General features: G+C 40.7%; 1 protein-coding gene across 1 annotated transcript in view; it reads right to left on the reverse strand.

The window, feature by feature from the left end:
- The window catches only part of LOC134285004 (uncharacterized), a 194,044-nt gene extending 193,100 nt beyond the window's left edge, over positions 1 to 944 (reverse strand). The window contains exon 1 of the mRNA XM_062844830.1: positions 607 to 944. The gene's annotated coding sequence lies outside the window, so the exon portion shown is untranslated. The remainder of the gene's footprint in view (positions 1 to 606) is intronic.
- Positions 945 to 19,688: the final 18,744 nt, after the last annotated feature.

Consider the following 19,688-nt stretch of genomic DNA (forward strand, 5'->3'; position numbering starts at 1 on the left):
ATTAAGAGAAATTAGACAAAGTGCATCTCGCTGATTTTCTTATCCATTTGTTAATCGATTCAAGATTATTTGGCAGTTAACAAAAGATGCAATATTCCAGAATATGTAAGCTATTTTTTTAACATTCCATATAAGATTTTGGGAGGTATCTGGCATTAAGTCCATGTTCTGATGCTATTTTGGGAATCAATTCACTAGATGTCAAATCCACAATATTTTCTAGAACTTTTGGTCAATCACACAAAATAAATTTGCCTAATACGCATAATACAACAATATTTTTAATAAGTGTAAGAAGGGTTCTGTTCACCATAGGTGGATTAAATCGAGTTTTTAATTTTGGTCCAGCCTAATAACCCATGCATCACCCCCATCGTTTACGAATCACGTTTTACCCTCTTGCCTCTCGCATATTAATCCCGACTCTTGGTGTGGTTTTTGCATTTAAAAAATTCAATCGAACATACCGAAAACGACCACCGAGCCTACCAGTAGTATCCCGCCAAAACGAAGATGATGATGATGAATAATGCTGGCGCGCATCATCACCGCGTATCACGACGACGCCGGAGATGAGCGCGCTGCGTTGTTGGCTATGTTACCTACCTCCTGATTACATAATCCGGATCTGATGGAAAAACGGTTTCAATTACAGCCAGCAGCCAGCAGCGTCTGGCCGCGGTTTCACACGATCCGGATCGGATTGCACCGCCCGAGTTGTAATAAATTGTGCCAAATCGAAAATTTGTTTGTTTTCACGGTTACACCGAAATTTCACCACCTCGTGTGCCTGGCACTATTTTACAAAGTGCGGGAACTTGGAAGTCGATTCACTTTTCATAGGGGGAAAACTCGTCGTTGGATCTTTTCCGCAACGTTCATCACTATCATTTCAGTTGGAAATTTGCCTTCGTTTTCACCGCTGATAGTTACATCCTACACTTTTGTTTTCACTCGCTGGAAATCACATACACTTGGATAAACGGAAAGTTTCAGTAAAATCAGGATGAGTTTTCTGAAGCAACAAGCAAGACGAAGTTTACTTATTAAAAAAAAACGTTGATTTTAAGTTTACAAAAAAAAATCAACCAATTTCGCCGAATTTAAAGAGTTATTAAGTGCAATAAGTTGCAAACAGATGTTTCACTAAAGCAAGAGCATATTTATCCAGCGAAGCATGACGAGATTCTAAATCGTTCCGTAAGGGACATTTCATAAACATACAACATTGCATTTTTTACCAATTTTTGACATTCCCCTGCCCCTATGTAACAACTCTCATTCCTATACAAATGACTGGGTCTCCAGTTAGCCTAGTGGTTAAGGCTATAGGGCACTGCACTGTTTGATTTTGTATGGGATTTTGACGTTTCGTGGCCTTGTTGTTTACAAAATTTCTGTAAGAGTGAAAGAGAAGGAGATAATTTCATGCACTGCCCTATGGATCGCCAATCCGGAGACGGCGGGTTCGATTCCCGTTCCGGCCGGGAAAATTTTCTCGACTCCCTGGGCAGTGGGCATAGAGTATCATTGTGCTTGCCTCACAATATACAAATTCATGCAATGGCAGGCAAAGAAAGCCCTTCAATTAACAACTGTGGATGTGCTCAAAGAACACTACTAAGTTGAAGTGAGGCAAGCCAAGTCCCAGTGGGGACGTAGAGCCATAAAGAAGAAGAAGAAGAAATGACTACCCTTCCCCTAAATATATAAGTAATCATCGCAGGAATCTTGGGAAAATTATGTGGAGGAATGCAGTCTCTGGACAGTCCTAAGAGAAATCCTAGGAGGAATTTCGGAATGATGAACCACAGGGAGAAACCCTGAAAGAATCCTGAAGGGAGCTCTTAAAGGACTCCTTAAAAAACCGGATGAACCAACCCCGGGAGGAATCCTCAAAATAATCTATAGAAGAATTCCGGTAAGATTGTCGGAAGATATCCCGGGAGGTACCCTGGGAGAAATTCATTGAGACATCATTTAACGAGTCACGGAAGGAATCCCGAGAGGAATCTCGGTGAAACGGGAAGAATAAATAAAGGAGTGATCGGGGGAATCCCAAGATGTATCCCTCAAAGAATACTGAGGAAGTGCCTGCTGAAATACCTGAGGGAATCTCAGAAGAAATCTCTAAAATCCAAGCAGAATCAATAAAGAAATCCTCAAAAAATCCTGAAGGATTCCCAGCAGAAACATCTGGAAACATCTGAAGCGATAAGAATCCCTGAAAGAGTCTCGGAAGAAATTCTGGAAGGAGTCACGGGAGGAATCAATAAAAGAACCACGGAAAGAATCCCGAGAAGAATCCCTGAAGGATTCCAGGGAGACATCTCGAGAGAACTTCCTAAAAACGAACTTCCCTGAAGGGATATCAGGAGAAATTCCTAAAACAACAGGATCAATGGAGAGCTCCCAAGAAGGATCTCTAAAATAATCCCGGAAGAAACCCTGGGAGGAATTCAGAGAGAAATCCCAAAAGAAATGTCCAGAAGCAATCTCTGGGGGAGTCCCGGGAGGTCTCATGAAGAAATCCAGAATTAATCTCTGAGCGTATCCTAGATGAAGTTCCGTAAAAAAACTGAGAAATCACTGATAAAGTTCTGGGAGTAATGCTTGAAGTAATTCCGGAAGAAATCTTTGAAGCAATCCTGGGAGAAATTGCAAAAAGAATCCCATGAAGAAATCCCTTGAGGTATTCCTGAAAGATTCTTGAAGGGGTACCTTCAAAGAGAAAACTGGGAAGCATGAATGAGTAGATATGCCTTGAATTATCCAGGGAAGAATCTCATAAAATGTCCCGAGAAAAATCACAGAGCAATGAAGAAATTCCAGAAGAAATCCTTGTCTGAAAGCCAATCTAAAGAAATCCTAGAGCAAACAGCTAAAGGAATTCCGGGGGATATCAATGGAGCAATCTCACGAAATAACCCCGAGGGAATCAGAGAAGCGATACCTGGAAAAATCTCGGACAGAATCTCTGAAGAAATCGCGAAATGAATAACTTTGGGAATACCGGGATGAATCTCTGAGGGAATTTCAAGAGGAATCCCTGGGGGAAACGATTCTTAGCGGAATGCCGGGAGGAACTCAAAGAGAACTGCTGGGACGAAACCCTAGAGGATTCTCGGGAGGTATTACGTAGGATCACCATGAGATTATCCAAATCATATTTTGGGAAATAATACTATCAAAGAAAAACAACAAACAGATATCAACCATTGAAGTGTTGCCCTTATGATATTGCAATAGAAAACAGTACGTTCATACAATTTGTAGTCTGGTCGTTGGAACTTTTGTCTGCCTATTTTTTCTTTCTATTGTTTTAGGAAAACTATCAAAAAGACTCGTATTAAGAACTTTTGAAGAAATTGAAATGGAATTCCAAATGGGTGTCCATTCAAATACGAAAGTTTTGAAACTTTTTGTTGTTCGTTGTTCGTTAGATTTCGTTTATTATTCAGGATGCCTGCAGAAGATCCATCAGAGATTCTTCCAGAGTCATCTTCAGGGATTTCTAGTTACTTCGTAGATTCCTACAAGATTCCTTTAAGGATTCCTCCTAGAATTCCTTCAAAGATTCCTGTAAAATTTCAATCAGGGATTTCTCTAAAAATTCCCTTAGAGATCTCTTCACGAGTTCCGTCAGAGATGTTTCCATTAGTTCATCCAGGAGGATTCAGAGATGCCTCTAGGAGTTTCACCATGGATTTTTTTTAGAATATCTCTGAGGAAGATTCAGAGATGCCTCCAGGAGATCCATCAGTGATTCATCTAGAAGATCCTCTGAAGATTCCCAAGGGTGATCCTTCAGAGATTAGTCTAGGAGTTCCTTGAGGGGTTTCTTCTGAAGTTTCTTCAGGTATTCCTTCAGGTATTAGTCCAAGAGTTCCTTCAGAGATTCTTCCAGATATTCCTCCTGCCATTCCCTCAGGGGTCTCTCTAGGAGTCCTTTCAGAGATCTCACCAGGAATTGAATCCAGGGTTCCTACAGGAGCTCCTTCTGTAATCCCTCCTGGAATTTCTGCAAGGATCTGGCTTGTATACCTGTCCCTGAAAATCAATAAGCATGTGAAGTGCTCAGGACATTTCGAGCAACAATCAAGTACAAAACAAGCAAACCGTCGTAGCACGGACATCAAAATGTAGACGATCTTGTACTTTACCCCGAATCAAGGTGCCCCCTTAGGAAGTAGAAACTGATGGACCAAGAACAATAATAAAACCTCGCCATCCTAGTATTGGACTTCGTTATCCATTTTGTTAACAGGGCACAGTTTATGTTTTGTGTAGCATGTTGTTAGTTGGTGCATTTGTAGGGTTCTGTTTATTTCCGTATCTAAGCGCCCAGCGTGCACCACTTTATGTATTTGTAGTGTTCAAATAAACTTGTTTTTGTTACATTGGCGCCCAATGGGGCATTCTGCATTTATAAGGTTCCAATGTATTTTGTTACATTCTTCAAGGATCCCTTCTGAAATTCATTCGGTAATTCCTCTTGGAATTCCTTCGGAATGCTTCATGGAGATTTTTCAGAGATTCTTTCAAAAGTTCTTTTATGGATGTCTCTAGGAGTTCCTTCAAATATTCCTACAGAGGTTCCTCCAGGGATTGCTCCAACTGTTTGAGGATTCCTGCAGTATAGTAATTATTTCAGGGATTGCACCAGAAGTTCCTTCCGGAATACCTACAGGAGTTTCTTTAATGATTAATCCAGGTGATCCTCTAGGAATCCCTTCTGAAGTTCCATCGGAAATTCCTACAGAAGTTTCAGGGATTCGTGCAGATGTTTCTTCAGTGATTCCTCCTGGAATTCCATCAGGGATTCCTCCAGAAGCTCTTTTAGCGATCTCTGCAGGATTTCCTTCCGAGATTTTTACAAGAGGATCAGAGGATACCTCCAGGAGATTTCAGGTATTCCTCCAAAAGTAACTTGGAGGATTCGTACAGAAGTTCAACCAGGGATTAATTCAGTAGTTCCTTGTAAGGTTCTTTTAGAAGTTCCTTTTGAGTCTTTTTCCTGGATTTCTTCCAGTGATCGCTTCTGGAGTTCTTTTGGAGATTTTTCCAGGAGCATTCAGGGATGCCTCCAGGAGCGACATCCGAGATTTCTCCAGAAATTTCGGAGTTCCTTCAGCGATTCTACTAGGAGTTCCTTCAAGAATTTCTCTAGGATTATAATCAAGCACATCTTCAGGATTTCCTTGAAGGATCCCTCATGAAGATCCTACAAGAACTCTTTCCTCCTGGAGATTCATCCTGAAATTTCTTCGGGGATTCCTCTTGAAAGCCGTTCGGGGGTTTTGTATGGAAATCTTTCGGAGATTCCTCCTAAAATTCCTTAGGGGATTCCGGGGAATCCTCCTCGAAATGTTTTGAATAGTCTTCCCGTTTTTTTTTTTTCTGCTGGAATTCTGTTAGGGGTTCCCCGTAGAATTTCTTTAAGGATTGCTCCTGGAATTCCTTACCAGGTGGAGCGTGACTTGGCGAGCATCGGGCGCGACCGAGGATGGAGAGCGGCAGCCACGAACCGTGTATTATGGAGAAATATTGTTGATTCAGTTTTATCTTGAATTTGATGTAATACTAAATAAATGAATCCTGGAATTCCTTAGAAGATTCCTTCTGGATTCTTGTTGGACTTTCTTCGGAGACTCTTCTTAAAACTCCTTCAGGAGTTCCTCCTAAAATTCTTTCAGAGATTCCTCCTGAAATTCCTCTAGAATGCCTATCAAAGATTTTTTCAAAAGTTTCTGTGCGGATCTCTCTATGACAGATTCATGAACCACCTACAGAAGTTCCTTCAGGTATTCTTCCACGAGTTATTTCATGGATTCCTCTAGGAGTTTCTCCAGGATTTCCTCCTACAGTTCCTTCAAAGATCCTCCGGAGATTCCTATGTCTATATTAGTGCGACATTATTTGCAAACATGATAGCTTTAATGGCAACGGGTTAATGCGGCATGCACTACACTATAAGGCACTGAATCAAATTTCAACCATCACGCAACAATAATGACAATATCGCCACCTACACTTGTTACGACAATGCACCCTTGGCGATTTTCGAGCGGTAACTTCAAGTTGACAAACACCGCAAGGCTGCTATCAAACCTAACGTAACATTTAAAAAGGGTCTATCTGTTATGCGTAAGCAAACAGGTTTCTGTCTTTGTAGGGCTTATCTGCATTCACCCACGCACATCAACACCCTTATCACCGTTTCATTATACGGCGGTCATCCGATAGTTTTGAGAGTGGATTGTTGTCATGGAAATAAGTCGTTTCACTGACAATGCATGTGTTTTAAGTTATTGTTGACAGTGTTCTTGCTGTGTTAGTGTGGACTTAAGCGATTTGCTATATCGCGTAAGCTTTCGCTTTAAGAAAATTTCGTGTGACTCAGCAAAGCAACAAAAACTTTCAGTGAAAACAGCAATACGATATGACTCGTGCAACTTCTCTTTCTAATTTCATAGCTTGTTGTCTTGTTTATCCGCGTTGCTAACATTATTGGTTTCAGAATTGGTCTCTTTTAGGCTGACAATCTGTCATATCCTGTCCTATGAAATAATCGATTATTATTTACGAGTTGAAAAGCACGTAAAAAATTGCTTTTGTTTTGTCAGATCATGTCATTATCTGTTTCCAGTTGGGATAAAGAGCAATGGGCCTTTCTATTTAACTTCTTATATCAGCTGAGTTTTCGGGTCTTTGACAGTTCTTCTATGGAGATGACAAGTCCGGGTTAGCAGCTGTTGTTCAACCTTTGTAAACAAACGCATACACGGACCTGTCACATGAAAGGCCTTCTTTGTTGCTTGTTTTGCGTCTTTTTTGTCCGATAATTCTCTTCTTTGTTCCAGAGTAGACTGAACTTACAACAATATTTTAAAAGAATCAGAAAATAAGAAGAATTGCACAGGAGGAATCTCAGTACGAGTTTCTGGAGGAATCCCGGAAGGAATTCCTGAAAAAATCCCGGAAGGAATCCCAAAAAAATGAAAATGAATCATAGAAAGAACAGTGGAGTAATCAATGAAGGAACTCCTAGACGAATCTTAAAACAATCCTGGAAAAAATTCTGGTTGAAAATCTCTAAGAAATCATGATAAAAATTTCAGAAAAAAAAACGCCCGGAGCAATTTGGGAAAGAATTTCTTCGGGAATCCTGGAGGGAACTCAAAAAAACACAAGGAGAAAACCCAAAAAGGCTCTTGGAAGAAGAGGAATCCCAGAAGGAGCTCGGACTTCGCGAGGAATCCCAAAACAAACTCCTGAAGGCTTCTCAGAAAGCACTTTTGGAACAATCTTAGATGGTACTTCTAGAGGAATTCTCAAAATAATTCTGAAAGAAATTACCTCATACACCAGGAGAATTCTACTGAATTCTACTAAGCACTACTTCTGTGATTACTCAAGAAGTTTCTTCTGGGATTTCTCCAAGTCCTCTCCTCCCAGAAATTCTGCAAGGAAATTCCATAAGGAGTTCATGGGTTCTTCCCATTATTCCTTTTGGGATTCCTTCAAGAATTTCACCCCAGGGATTCCTTCGAAGTGCTTTCCATGATTGCTTCAGAATTTCGTTCCTGGATTTCTTCGATTTCTTTAAGAAATTTTTCCGGGATTGCTTCACAGTTCCATCTGGAATTCCTTCATAATTACTCCAGGCAATTCATCCAAGATTCTGCCTAAAATTCATTCTGGGATTTCTCCAGGAGTTCGATCGTCACTCCCTGAATACCTTTTAAATTTTCCAACACATGCTAGAAGAAATCCTCACCGGAGTCCGGAATCGCCGACAAATTCACACCGATTTTCACAAAAGGTCATATGTACAAAAACTCTCCCGCAGTATGTATGTCTTTTAGAATTCCGAAAGATTTTCCACATAATTTGCGAACCGCAATTCTTATCAGGCAGTGATCAGCCAGCATTCCGCTCGGAACGTCCCAGAATTACATGTGAATTTTAGGAATTTTATCGGAGTAGGAATCTCATAATTTAGATTTTAGCAAGGTTTTTGCTCAGAATCCAAGGGCAAGTCTAACCGTTTTTATTGTATATGCTTCATTATTTTTCGTCTTCTTCTTGGCTTGGCATAACATCTGCAACTGCAATATAGCCCACTTCTCAGTGCGGTGTTCTCTGAGTATTCCCAAGGTTATTTGCTGAAATTTGCATGGGTCACTATATTTATCACTACTAATCTTCCAATTCATGGAATAAGGTTTGAACTTTTGTCGACACAAACTTGGACCACTCTACTGTCACACTGGCACTTTCTCCCACAAAATGGGTAAATGTCACGTTCTTCTGGACAACATCCAAACACACAAAGCCACTCTTTTATTACCTAAGGGCCTGTCCATAAACTACGTAGACTTTTTTTCAGCCATCTCAGACCCCCCCCCCTCCCCCTTCGTAGACTTTTGTTCATACACAATTTTCGAAATTTGTATGGAGCGTAGACATTGGCCAGCCCCCCCCCCCCCTCCTAAGAGTCTACGTAGTTTATGGACAGGCCCTAAGCCCAAGTTGTTTCAAAACAAAGCAAGCGCGCAATTTTTAAAAACACGATCCAAGTAACGCACGAGTGATTTCGCGTTGGAAAGCGACGCGCGCGCGAGCGTTCTGCCCGACGACGACGCCCTTTGTCGCAAGTGTTCTTCACCAGTAAAACACACCCGCCAAACAGAACCGAACTCAAACTCGAACTCAAACGATCCGGCCGCCTCGAACATGTGTACGAAACTGAGGCAAGGTGTACCCAAACAAAAACACCAAACCCAAAAGCCAATTTCGCCGCGCAGAAAGAGGCTCAGCAAGCGCAACGTGTCTCTTTTCAGCAGCGCAGCGGCGCTCACGCGCACGCGAAAAGAGAGTTTTTTTTTGTGTGTTCAGCTGGGCCGGGTGGCTGGGAGGCCACTTTGCCTTCGGTTGGCTGCGTTTTGGGGCTTGCCCTCGTCGGCTGCCCCTTGGTCCGCTCCACGTGGGTCATAGTGAGCACCTGTTCGATCGATGATCAGATGTGCGCGTCGTCGCACAGGTGCTCTCGCACAGTGTCTGCTGCTGCTGCCGCAGCGTGTGTGACACGACGATCACTATGAGTGGCGTCGCGACGCATAGTGCCTGCCGGCGGCGATTGCTGCGAGCTGCGATGCGCATTTTCCGCTCTGGACTTCCAGCCAGTAGGCTGGAAATTGAATTTGAATAGATCGCGCTCACCATCGCGGACCACGGGGAGAGCTTTGTTTGTTATCGACGACGGGACTGGGAAGTTCGCATGCGGAGTGACTTGAGCGGGTGCACAAGCGAGGAAATGGAGGTCGGTGAAAAGTGTGACATAGCTAACCGGCAGCCGGGACGGGCACATGACGTGATGAACGTGAGTGAAGATGACGATTGTTTGATGGCGCGCCATCATGGCGGCGACAACTGACGCTGTTTGCACATTCACTTGGCGTAGGATGTGCGAACATTTACCTACATTGAATACTGATGTTTTTATTTGGAGAAAATACTATCCGGTAGCTACAATGGCATTTAAATAAGCATCGCATATGAGAGAACGTGACTTTCCAACAAGAAAATTCATATCCAACACTGAAAGACACATTTCAGACAATTTGCTCATAAGTTGTGAAACATCAACTGCATTTGCATATGATTCATGAAGATTTTTCAGAAATATTTCATAATAAGAACGTGATATGATTTTACAATAACGAGTTTCAGAGGCACTTCAGGTGGTCTCAGGGCGGTTCCAGGAGGTAACGGGAGGTCGCCAGTGCGTTTAAGGGGCTCTCAAGGGCAGAGGGTTCAGGGAATACCAGAATATTTCAGGGGCGTTTCAAGAGGCCCAAGAGGATTTACGAAGGTACCAGGGGAGCTTAAGGGCGTTTCAAGGGAGTCACATCCCGGGTAGAAGAAAAGAGCTCAATAATAGCATATTTTGATATTGAGATCAAAATGTGATATTAGTTTGATTGATATAAGAGATAAAAGATCGAAAAATAATATCTAAAATTTACTCCTGGAACATCATCATCAGATCATATTTAGATCTTGTAAGATCTAACCAATAGCAGCAAGCTATTCGTTTGATCTTGAAATATCAAATTTTGATATTGCTCAGATGGTTCAGGAACATTTTTCAGATATTATTTTCAGATCTTTTATCTCTTATGTCAATCAAACCAATATCACGTTTTGATCGTCAGTACTTCACCTCTACCCGGGATGGGGATTCAGGAGGTACCAGGAAGTCAAGGGGGTGTTTACAAGGGTCTCAGGGTAGTCTCAGGGACTTCAGGGGATTTCAGGGAGTTCCAGGGGATACAGGGGGACTCAGGGGAACTTCAGGAGCGATCCAGGTGGTCTCAGGACGGTTCAAGGAATATCGGGAGGTCTGAGGAGCATTTGAGGGGCTCTCAAGGGCGACTCAGGGAGTCTCAGGAGCGCTTCAAATATGTTCAAGGTGTTTCATGGAATTCAGGGGTTTCATGATGTTCCTGGAGCACTCAGGGGCGTTTCAGAAGGTTTCATGTTGTACCAAGGTCTCAACCAAGGTAAGTAAAAGGAAGGTATTCCAACATGTCAGATTCCAACATCCGCCATTATGGAAAATCTAACGACAGCTGGCAAGTTTGTATTTATTTTTTTTTAGTACTGAGATGACAAACAAAAACTTTCAGCCCTACCAACGTAGCAACCCCACAGAAACCATTCACGCTTAACTTTCTCAACACTAAAATCGGACCTTAGCTAGAAGTTCGTATTATTGTAGAGAAGTTTAGTAATCTTGAAATATCTCAAAATAATTTCGGAATGACTCTGAGTTTCACTTTTTATAGCACAAATAATGACTACAACGAATGTAGCTTTAAAAAAACCAGATTTATCCACCTAGTGGTGATAGTGCCTTTCTCGTCAAATATGTACTCATGATCTTTCCGTCGACGCAATCAATCTTGCCTTAGAGTCAGTGATCAGCCCCAAATCTCTGTGCTTTGGTAATGGCCGAGAAGGGGGAAATGCTCATAACAGCGATCTGGGACTGTACCACCTAAATCATGAGAATACTTTATTTAGAAAATCAATAATTTTATCAAGGTCATCATCGAATTAGGGCACTTATTCCGACGTTATATTCAACGTATGGGCAGAGCTGAAGTATCAGTCCTTTCAGTTGACTGCTTGACCACCTTCACTGGAGGCTGATTCATACCAAGATGACAATTACTAGCCAGGATTAAACTTTTTCCACAGAACACTTTGACAAAGTTTTATCTGCACATTTTATGCTATATTTTGTTATCATTGGCTGCAAAATTCATGTAGAATTTGTAATGTAGTAATTTGAATTGCCAATGCTATATCACATTCAAATATCATCCACATTACAGAGCTCACCCTCCAGCCGCATCAAAATTTTGCGTAGTAATTTTAGACGCAAATAAAGATTTAAAAGAATGTTCCGGGCTGATGCGCTTAAATTTTAATTTTTCCATACAACGTTGATCCATCCTACTGTAAATTTACGTCTCAGGAATCTAAAATAGTGTGATTTGATTAGATCGCTTTAATTTTTTTTAGGTTTTTGGTTCTCTTACACATATCTATCGCTTGCATTCATTTAGTTTACTTTCGTTATTTCGCTAAAGCACCCAACGCTGCTTCTGCAACACCACCGGTAGCCTCTTATGTAATCTGAGTATATTTTGTATTGCTAACGAGACCCCCGGAAATGATTCCGTAACACTACCGGTATATTCAAATGTGATCTGAGTTTATGAAAACTGTTAATCAGGTTACCCAAAACTAAAAACACTACCGGTAGTAACTTCTGTGGACTGTGCCTATTTTCTTATCATCCATGCATCAGGTTACTGACAAAAAGCGATTTGATGTACCGCAAGCATAGGTTTGATTCACTTTTATGTATGTCCACTTCCAGTGGGACGCCCTTAACCGGTTCCGGAAAATTTACATGGCTCGTTTTTACATTTGACCAATTCCGGCGGGACACCTGAAACCGGTTGTGGAATACTATCGGTGGTCTCTAACATAATCTGAGCTGGTTTTCTTGAAAACCTTTCATCAGCTTATCGAAAAAACCGCGGTTTGATGAAGCGCATGCATGGAGTTGGGTTGCCTTCTACATTTCACCACATCCAGAGGGACACCGGGAACCGATTCCGGAACACTACTAGTTTTCCCAAGCATGATCTGAGATATTTTTTCTTGGTAACCGTTCATCAGGAAAAAAGCCATTTGATGTGTCGCGAATATTTTTTTGGTTCTCTTTTACATTCGGCTACTTTCAGCGAGATACCTCAAATCGATTCCGGAACACTATCAGTAGTTTCTAATGTGGGCATAGCTTATTTTCTTGCTGATCGTACAAGTTATCGAAAAGGCCATGATTTGATGTGTCGCATGTATGAATTAGGCCACTTCCGGCGGGATACCAGGAACCGGTTCCGGAACTCTACCGGATCAGATATGGTCTGCGACTATTTTCCTGTTTTCCATTCATCAGGTTACAGAAAAAGCGGTGATTTGATGTGTCGCATGCATGGGTTTGTTTCACTTTTATATTTGGCCACTTCCGGTGAGACACCCGGAACCGGTTCTGTAACACTACCGGTACAGATATAGTTTATGACTATTTTCCTATTTATCGTTCATCAGGTTATAGAAAAAGCTGCGATTTTATGTGTCGCATGCATGGGTTTTATTTCACTTTTATATTTGGTCCCTTCCGGCGGGATACCCGGAACCGGTTCCGGTACGCTACCGGATCAGATATGGTCTGAGACTATTTCCCTGTTAACCATTCATCAGGTTCCATAAAAGCGGTGATTTGATGTGTCGTATGCATGGGTTTGTTTCACTTTTACATTTGGCCACTTACAGTGGGACACCCGGAACCGGTTCCGGTATGCTACCGGTTTAGATATGGTCCGAGACTATTTTCCTGTCTACCGTTCATCAGGTTATACAAAAAGCTGCAATTTGATGTGTCGCATGCATGGGTTTGGTTCACTTTTATATTTGGCCACTTCCGGCGGGACACCCAGAACCGGTTCCGGAACACTACCGGTTCAGATATAATCTGCGACTGTTTTCCTGCTTACCGTTCGTCAGATAATCGAAAATGCCGTGGTTAGATGGGTCGCATGCATGAGTTTGTTGCAATTTCATATCTGGCCCCTTCCTGGGGTACCGGTCCGGAACACCTAAATGGCCATAACTCCGGAACGGCTGGACCGATTCAAACCATTTTCAATAGGAAACAATGGGACAATATTCCGCGTCGATTGAAAATAAAAGCGTTGAAATCGGATGATATTTACTATCCAAAAGTGAGGTGACCTTTTTGTACACATACACACATACACACGCACACACATACATACACACACACATACATACACACAGACATCATCTCAACTCGTCGAAATGAGTCGATTGGTATATAAGACTTGGCCCCCCGGGGGTTCTATCAAAATTTCATTTTTGGAGTGAACATATAGCCTTTCGGTACACCTTGGTGTACGAGAAAGGCAAAAAATGAGTTTAATAAAAGTTTGTTTCTTATTCTTTTTCTTTGTGGCTCGACGTTCGCATTGGAACTTGGCCTGCCTCTCTTCAACTTAGTGTTCTTAGAGCACTTCCACAGTTATTAATTGAAGGGCTTTCTTTGCCCGCCATTGCATGAAATTGTATATTTGTATTTGTATTTGTATTTGTATATATTGTATAGCAAGTACAATGATACACTATACCCAGCGAGTCGAGAAAATTTTCCCGACCAAGACGGGAATCGAATCCGCCGTCTCCGGATTGGCGATCCATAGCCTTAACCACTAGGCTAACTGGAGACTGAATGAACCATCAAACGCATGAATTTGGGAAACTAAGTACATTGAAACTACTTGTTTTGCAGGTTATCTTTCTGTACTTTTAATTTATTCACCTTTTTAATACCCTGCTTAAAAAGAGGGGAAGCTCTTCAACACTATGCATATGAAAATGTCATAATGACAGTAACTATGGCAATCACGGGCGTAGCCAGAGAGAGAGAGAAAGGAGGACTTTGAAGAAGGACTTTGTAGAACCATATGCAGCTATACAGTACATAATTTCGTCTACCCTGGCGTCTACCTGAGCTTTCTTTATGAATTCTTTCAAGGACACCTTCAGAAATTCCTTCAGGAATTTCTCCTCCGTGAATTCTACCACGGGCATCCTACAGTGATTGTTTCAAAAATGCTTCAGGAATTCCTCCCACGATTTCTTCAGATTTTTTTTTACAGATACTTCTGCAAAGATACATTGACGAATTCCTCTAGGATTTTTTCCACTGCTTCCTTCAATGATTCCATCATGAATTGCACCAGAGATATTGTCAAGAAATCGTCTAGTTATTTCACCAGACATTCCTTCGGGGATTTCTCCTGAGATATCTTTAGTGAAAAAAAAATGGGAATGTCATCAGAGATCCTTTCAGGTATTTCTGCAAGTTCCTTCAGAGATTTCTTCAGGGATTTCTCCATTTATTTCTTCAAGAATTCCTCTAGAGATTATTGCTCCAATAATTCAATTTGGAATAATACGAAGTATTTCAGCAGGAATGTCTTCCAGAAATCCTTTCAGAAAATTTTACCAGAGATTATCTAAAAATTATTCTAGGAATTTCTTTAAATATTGTACAAAACATTTTTTGGGAGTTCATCCAAAGATTTTAACAATTATTCCACAATTTATCTGCGATTTCTTCAGGAATTCCTCACAGGAATTCCTGCACGAATTTTTTCAGCGTATTATCTTAAAAACATCCTCCAATGATTCCTACAGAAATGTCTCTAGAGATTCCTCCAGGAGATTACTCTAGGATATCCTCCAGGGATTTCTCCAAGAATTTCTCCAGGGCTTCTCTCGAGAATTTCTTCTGTCATTCTTTCTGGAACAACTTATTTAAAAAATCCGTCAGATTCCCCCAGGAACTCCTTTTAGCATTCCTTCAGGAATTCCTCCTTGTATTCGTTAATGAACTTCTCCAGGAATCAGCTCAGTACTTCCTCCAGGAACCGTTTAGGGATTCTGTGACAGGTGTATCACACATGTCATTTCATTCCTTGTTTCATTCTTAATCGATTCTACATTTCCAGCAGTCTACTGGTGTGGTCTGCTGAGAAAGATAATTATGCCAGGCGTTGAATTTTCAGTTTAATGCCTGCACATTTTCCGTCAGCGCTTATGACGACAAACAAAAGTGTCGTTTTACAAATTTGTTGAACCACGCTGTTCTCAAGTGCACAGTCGTTAGACTTTCAAGAAATATACCTGTTCCTTTTCCACATGGACAACGATCGCTGATTAGTGATCGTTGTTGATGACCTATGCATGTATCGGTGCTTCAAGTGTCTCCAGCAGGACTCTGTAAGATATATCAATATGGAAATAAATTCATTCAAGTACCATCTTCAAGGGAGTGAATATCTACCTTCTATATTACTGTCATAATCCCATACAGCACAGAGCGTTACAATTCTTTTGGGCATTGCTCTAGAGATTTCTCCAGGAATTATTGCGGGGATTCCTAAAAGAATTCCACCAGGAATTTTCCTAGGCATTCTTCCAGAAATTAATCCAGGTATCCTTCCAGGGATTCCTCCAGGAATTCATTGCATGTTTTCATCCAGGATTTTTTCAGGGTCTCCTCGAGGAATTCCACCAGATATAATCCCAAAAATTTCTTCAGGGCTTAATCTAGGAATACCTTGATAAATTACGTCAGCAATTCATTCAGAAATTCTTCACAAATTCGTCCAGGATTTTCATTAGAATTTTTCCAGGGATTCCTCCAGGAATTCTTCCAGATTTTCCTCCAGAAATTTCTGCAACTATTCCTTCAGGAATGACAACAGGACTTTTCCAGGGATTTCTTCAAGAATTCCTCCAGAAATTGTGGTGACGCCGCTTTTCGCTTGTGTAGGTCTGTGTGTACTTCGTACGTGCAGTGCATACGGCTTCAGCATTGTGGTTACTTGGGTAGTGTAGGATAATTGGGTTTGGGACTGAGGGGGTCGTCATTGATTCTGCCGGCACCATTGAGTGCTCATTGTTGGCGGTTGTGTTGGTGACGATTTCTTCAGCTTTATAATCTCATTTATACCACGCACAGACTTTGGGAAGAGGGACTGCTTTGTAATGCAAGAGAGGGATTTAAACTCTGCGTTACGGGTTGGGTGAGGTCATGCAGATAGAAGCAACCCAGGTGACCGTGCGGCTCGGGTCGTGATGGATGCATGAGTGCAGTGTAAGTGGGATGCGCTGCCTTGTGGGTGCAATTGAGTCCGGGTTGGAGTGGAAAGAGACCCTTCTCTACCCTAGATCGGTTTCGGTTGTATGGTACCCCGCCCATACAACCGAAACCGATCTAGGGTAGAGAAGGGTCTCTTTGTGTTTGTCTTATTTGTGACGTGTTGTGCGAGATTTGCGGCCCGAGCTGCGTGGTTACTTGGTAAGTATTGTGCTCTGCATTCTAGATTTTGGTTTTAAGGTGAAGCTATGGCTGGGCTGTGCCTCGGATTTGTTCGACGCAGGTCGGGAGAGCTGGTGGCGGTTTGTGATGGGGGGTTTGCTCGATTGGTTATTCACTGGTGGTCAAGTACAAGACACTGAAGACGACCTTACAGTTGAGGTCGAAATACGTATCTGTCAAAGGATGCAAATTCTTAGTGGAATTCAAAGGAACCGTACTTAACCCGATTTTCTTTTTATTTACAGATATTCCCCTAACAAGCCCAGGTTAATCATCATGATTGAGGAGGTAAGACTTGGAATTTTTCGAAATTTTTGTTTTTCATATAAGTGTGGGCCACCCTAACCCACATGCAAAAACAAGTCTTCAGTCCAAAATTGAGCCAAATTGATAAAGATTTAAAGGTGTATCAAATCGATTTTGTGTTTTTTTAACCGTTTTCACAGAAATTTATCCATAAATTCAGAAAATTGCTCCGAAAGCGTGCCGAAAATACCGTTAGGATATAGTTAGTACAGTACTCTACAACTTTGCCGAAGATACTACGGTGTTTAAATTGTTCATTTCGAAGCTATTCAATAATTTTAGTTGAAAAATCACGAAAAAATACGATATTTTTAAGATTTTACATATGAAAGTCATGAAATTTTGCATTATTTTACGTGACTAAATTAATTAGCTATTTCTCCTTTGTGTAACGAACATTTCGTCCATTCATCGTTTTTGTGTTGGAATTCGTTTTCAATGACTAATTATCAAAAGTATGTCACGTTGATACTAAAAATTGTACAGAGTTGCCAGCATAAAATAAAACAAAGTTACCCATGATTAAGACGTCATGCCATCGTATTCTAATGTCTTTCGATTCAAGTATCAGAAATGGCGCAGATGATAAGGCTCGAGCCTGTGGATCAGAAGGTCCCAGGTTCAAGCTCAAATACATAATAAACTTTTTTTCTTTCTTTATAGCAGTTAAGATGATGAATCTGCCATGAGCCATGGCCCATGACTTACACGAAATCTCCCAAATAATGATGATCGGGACCTGCCAATTAAGCCCATTCCAGGACTAGCTAGATATTTAGTTTACTTGTTGACAAGAAATCGTGTCGACGAGATCAGCTGGACGAAATATTGGACATCTGTTTGATACCGATTAATTTAGCTAAAACAATTCAATACGATGATGGAACTGCTTCTGGATGCAAAATTTATCATACAACTGTGGAAATTAGTTGCATCTTGTAGTATCTAATGGTGTCAAATGTTGAAAAGCGATATACTTCAAAAGTTCTAATTATTTGAATTGCTTTATCTTAGCGTACACGAGTACTTTTGAATTACCGTGTTTGAATGGATTTATATTAACGTGTTCATAGATGAGGGCTAACTTGTCCGAAATGTTTAAAAACGTCAAGCATGTGTAAACACGTGCTTGATGTGAGATGAGAACTCAGTTTAGTGAACGTTGTTGTGACGGACAGACGTCCGTGTTGGTTTGTGTTGAAAGTAGTAAAAAAATCGGCTGATGGCGGATCAGCCAAAAAGTAGAGCTTGGATACCACACATCTATCTAGCCACAAGCTACACAACTACACGATAAAGGGAAACTCCATTCTTACTATGCACTCTACGGTTTCGAAACAAGGCTATGATGCCAAATTGCAATGAGATGCAGAGTGTAGTCTCGTTAACTTATAGCTGGATCGAGACGCAAAAAATCCTATTCCAGGGCTCGAACCTTGAATCTTTGAATCGACAGTCTCATGCTCAACCATCTACACCAAACTGAAACTGATGCAGATGCGACAAAGAAATGTGACGATTTAATCATGGGTAACTTTGTTTAATTTTGTGCTGGCAACTCTATGCGATTTTTAGTATCAACGTGACATACTTTTGATAATTAGTAAATTAAAACGAATTCCTACACTAAAATGATGTATGGATGTATGTATGATGATGGACGAAATGTTCGTAATACATAGGAGCAATAGCTAAATAAATTAGTCACTTAAAACAATGTAAAATTACATTATTTTTACTTGAAAAACCGTAAAAATATTGTATTTTTTCGCGATTTTTTAACGAAAATTGTTGAATAACTTTGAAATAAGCAATTTAAACACCGTAGTGTCTTCGGCAAAGTTGTAGAGTATTGTTCCAACTATATTTTAACGGTGTTTTCTGTACCTTTTCGGTGCAATTTTCTGGATATTGGAGTACATTTTTGTGAAAATGCTCGAAAAAACACAAAATCGATTTGATACACCTCTAAACCTTTATCAATTCTGCTCAATTTTGGACTGAAGACTTGTTTTTGCATGTGAATTGATAATTTGATGTGACACGGGTAGGTCAAAAAAAGTAAACAGGTCTAATGTAGAGTAATTCTAGGGATATATCATGTGTGCAATTATATTGTTGCATTTATGATTTAATATCAACCAAAAAACTCTACATTTAACGATTTTTCTTTTTCTCGCACTGATAACAAAAAACAGTTATCAATTTGCTATCATCGATAGCAAGAATTGTTTTCAATTTGCTGTTACAGGAACATTTTTTTGCTCTCATTTTTGATGTTTTAACCGTTAAAACGACCAAAACGACAACAATCTGAGTTATCAAAATTTGCAATATCACAACATCAAAATTAGTTTTCAATTTGCTATCAGACTTTGCTCGGGAAAGCTCTCAGACATTTCTTCAGGAATCCACCCAGGGAAAAATCTTTCGGAATTCTCCCAGGGATTCCTGTCGGAATTTCTATAGGAAACGCACCAGGAATTCTTCTAGGAAATCCTTTTAAAATTCCTTCAGATATTTCTTTTTGAATATATTCCAGGATTTTTCAAAAATTTCATTATTTGTGAAGTTCGCGAAAATACCTGCAAGAAATTCTTGCTCCAAGCATTCCTTCACGGATTCTCACAGGAATAACTCGAGGGCTTCTTCCAGTGATAGTTTCAAGGCTTTTACGAGAATACCTTCAAAAAATTTCCCAGGTATCATTCCGGGAATACGCAATTGACATTTCTATAACATTTTACTCTTAGGGGGTTTCAGGGAGTTCCAGGGGGATCCAGAGAAACTCATGGGCGCTTTCAGGAGCGATTAAGGTGGTCTCAGAACG

Source organism: Aedes albopictus, chromosome 1 (assembly GCF_035046485.1).
Source record: "Aedes albopictus strain Foshan chromosome 1, AalbF5, whole genome shotgun sequence".
In the NCBI taxonomy this organism is placed as follows: Eukaryota; Metazoa; Arthropoda; class Insecta; order Diptera; family Culicidae; genus Aedes; species Aedes albopictus.